At 47.8% G+C, this 3,810-nt stretch overlaps 1 pseudogene; it reads left to right on the top strand.

The window, feature by feature from the left end:
* Positions 1-290: 290 nt before the first annotated feature.
* On the top strand, positions 291-405 carry LOC123361057 (annotated as a pseudogene).
* The last annotated feature ends 3,405 nt before the right edge of the window (positions 406-3,810 follow it).

The following is a 3,810-nucleotide window of genomic DNA, read 5'->3' as shown; positions in this document are numbered from 1 at the left end:
TATAAAATATGCAGAACAATGTCAAAACTGGTGTTGTAGGTCAGCCATTCAAATCCAGCAAATGTCAATTAAAAGCTCCATTCCAATTTAAAAAAACAAAACAACCCAATAAACCAAAACAGTCACAACCTGAAACAAACCTACACAGAAGCAAAATTAAACCTGTGCCAACATTGGAACAAATGATGTAAATTTCTAATTCTAACTTCTTGTTTCTCCCAGGGGAAAAATGTTTTGCACCCCAGTAACCAGGCTGTCACTGCAGCTTTCCTTTCACTAAATAAGATTTTTACCCAAAAAAGTGGCAGTATCATAACCAATGAAGTTAATCTGAGGTGTGATTATTGCTAGTTGAAAACTTTTCCCTCAGATTTCTTTATGAGAAATTGAAATTGTATCTTCGCACTAATATCCCAAGTGTGCAAGTCCATCCCCTCAGAGCAGCCCCACACCCTGAGCCCAGGGGAGAATCCCAACTGGTTTGTGCATTTGTAACACTGGGGCCTAAAGCTGATGAGAGAAAGGGAAGTGAGCCATCTTGGAGCTTTCCGATACCACCTGCTGGGAGCAGAGGGAATTGACTGAGTAACATCCTGGCTAATTTTCACCTTGTTCTCCACCAGCAGGCTCAAGAGTGACTTGACCATGGCAGCACCCTATGTACATTTTGGAGCCATTGGGGTGAAATGTGACTACTTTTGGGGTTGGGACCCACATGAGAAGGGATGTGGACACACTGGAGAGAGTCCAGCAGAGGGCAATAAAAATGATTAGGGGGCTGGGGCCAGGGCCGCCCAGAGGATTCCGGGGGCCCGGGGTCTTTGGCGGCAGGGGGCCCCGCTTCGGCAGTAAGTCAGTGGCGGGGGGTCCTTCCATTCCGGGACCCACCACCAAAGTGCCCCCAAAGACCCATGTGGGGACCCCCCTCCGCCGAATTACCGCTGAAGCAGGACCCGCCGCTGAAGTGCAGCCCCCACCGCAGGTCTTCGGAGCACTTCGGCGGCGGGTCCCGGAACGGAAGGACGCCCCCACTGCCAAATTACCACCAAAGACCCGGCTGCACTCTGGCGGCGGGTCCCGCTTCGGCGGTAATTCGGCGGCGGGAGGAGTCCTTCTATCCCGGAGAGGAAGGACCCCCCGCCAGCGAAGACCGGGAGTGAAGAAGCTCCGGGGGCCCGGGCTCCACGAGAGTTTTCCGGGGCCCCCGGAGCGAGTGAAGGACCTCGCTCCAGGGGCCCTGAAAAACTCTCGTGGGGGCCCCTGCCTGGCCCGGGGCCTGGGGTAAATTGCCCCACTTGCCCCCCCCTCTGGGCGGCCCTGGCTGGGGCACATGACTTACGAGGACCTACAGGCCATATCCTGTATGTTAAGCTAAGGCAAAGTGAGCATCTCTATAGTGTGACCTTTTACTCAGAAAGGAAAATTGACCTTTATCTTGTTACTTAAATAGAGAAATACCCACACCTGTCTAAGACCTTTACCTAGACCTATCAACAATGGACAATGGCATAGGAGTTTTTTTCAGTGTTGTACCCACAGACTTAACAGGTACACCACAAGGGAACTTGTGCATATGTACATGTCATCAACACGCACAAACATACTAGCCTATGAAGTAAGTGTACCCTAATGTTTTGTGGGTAAGGAATGAAATTTGGGCATAGGAGGAAGGATTTCCGGTGCTTGTGCCCTATAAAAGAGGTAACCCACCTCGCTAGAGCACGTCGCTCTATCATTCTGACTTACTTCCTCCACTCTCTCTCTCTCTACTATCAATAGGCTGTACTTGTTCTTAAACTTAAAGTTTCAAAGTAACTCGGCTAAGCTCGGTTTCCCTAAGTTTTTATTCTTTGTTTATTAGGTTTTGATTTTAAGTTTAACTTAGTCAAGTAAACCCAAAGTAACATTAGCTTTTTCTAAGCACTGCATCTTTCACTCAAGAATTGAGAAACCTGAACTGCAAGGCTAGTCCTGTGTCTCTTACCACCAGGTTATCAAGGAAGGGTGTGAGTATATTAACCAATCCTTTGTTGCATATAATGCCATATGTATCTTTTGAATAGCAGTAATGCAACTGTAACTTTATAACTCAATTAAATTAAATAAAATGTAAGCTAATAAATTAAATTTTCATCATATTTTCCAAATTAATATTATTAGTACACCCTAAATCAGGCTGCATGGGACAGAGAGTTGGCGTGCAGGGGGATGAGAGCACTGGCTCTGGGGGTGCAGGCTCTGGGGCGGGGTTGGAATGAGAGGTTCAGGGTGCAGTAGGGGGCTCAACGTTAGGGCAGAGAATTGGGCTGTGAGGGCTCTGGAACAAGGCCAGGAAAAGGAGAATTGAGCTATGCAGGGCCGTCCTTAGGATTTATGGTGCCCTAGGCGAGATTATTAAACTGGTGCCCCTCTGCCTGATCTGCTCTTAGCAACACAAATATAAGCATACAGTATTGGAAAACTTGCCACATTCACGTTATTAAAACCAGTTTAACTTAATTAAGCACACTGTAATGCTGATGCACTAGCACTAAAGAAGTAGCACTATAGAAAAAATTCTGATTTGACAGAATGATGCAAATAATATAATTTTTTTAATTTGTCAAAATGTTATTGGAAATTTATATGAAGAGGTATTGAAACAAAGATTTGTTTTTAATTAAAAGCAATCTTTCTGGCTTTTTTGGCTGCAAAATCAGTTTAATAAGCTGGGTTTCCAAACAGTGGGAAAATATAACCCTAGTTTTATTGCTAGGTAAAGCACAAAGTGACCAAAATGAAGTCAGCACAGAATCATCTCATCTAGATTAAGGTAGTACAGAAATGTTACAGAAGTCCTATTGTGCCTTATTTTTGTTTGGAAAGACATTAGCAATAGCAGCACATTCACAAGATAAAATACATGCTAAATCACTGCCTCTAAAGTTCCATCAAAAACTGACATTTTCACAGCTCTAGCATGATCTGCTGTACAGATTCTTCACAAGGAAGTGTCCCTGGCCTTTTTAACTCATATTAACTATGTATTTACTTTATGAAAGGTGGAGAAAACATTGTGAAAACGTAAAATATTGGCTGCCCAACTTCTGGGCTGGCAAAAGCTATACTGACTCACAGGAAAAAAAAAAGCAGGAGAATCTTAGTACAACATATGGTCAGTCTATACCAGCGGTCGGCAACCTTTCAGAAGTGGTGTGCCAAGTTCACTGTAATTTAAGGTTTCTCGTGCCAGTAATAATATGTCTATATTATATAAATAAACTATCGGTATTATCTGGGGTCCTGGCCACCGGTCCTGCTCAGGCCACTGCCAGCTGAGTAAATGGAACCCCAGACCGGCAAGCGGGCTGAGCGTGGCTGGTAGCTGGAACCCTAGACAAGGATCCCAGGCCCTGCTCAGCCCGCTGCTGGTCTGGGGTTCTGACCACCCAGGCTGACAGGAGGCAGAGTGGGGCCGGCGGCTGGGCTCCTGACTGGCAAGAGGCCGGCAGCTGGAACCCTGGAGTAGCAGTAGGCTGAGTGCTGCCGGCACCCCAGACTGGCAGCAGACTGAGCCACTCAACCCTTCACTGGCCCCACTCAGCCCGCCACCAGCCCACTCAGCCCGCTGCCGGCTGAGTGAATGGAACCCCAGGCTGACAGCAGGTGAGTGGTTCAGCCGGCCTGCTCAGCCCGCTGCCAGCCTGGGGTTCCTTGGGGGTCCCCAGGCCAGCAGCAGGTGCTGAGTGGGGCCGGCGGCCGGTATCCCAGCTGGCAATAGGGCAGCAGCCGGAACCCCAGAGCAGTGATGGGCTGAGCAGCTCAGCCTGC

This window comes from Mauremys mutica, unplaced genomic scaffold (genome assembly GCF_020497125.1).
Source record: "Mauremys mutica isolate MM-2020 ecotype Southern unplaced genomic scaffold, ASM2049712v1 Super-Scaffold_100355, whole genome shotgun sequence".
In the NCBI taxonomy this organism is placed as follows: Eukaryota; Metazoa; Chordata; order Testudines; family Geoemydidae; genus Mauremys; species Mauremys mutica.
The sequence above is the reverse complement of the archived record's forward strand: the minus strand, read 5'-3'. Positions and strand labels throughout refer to the sequence as shown.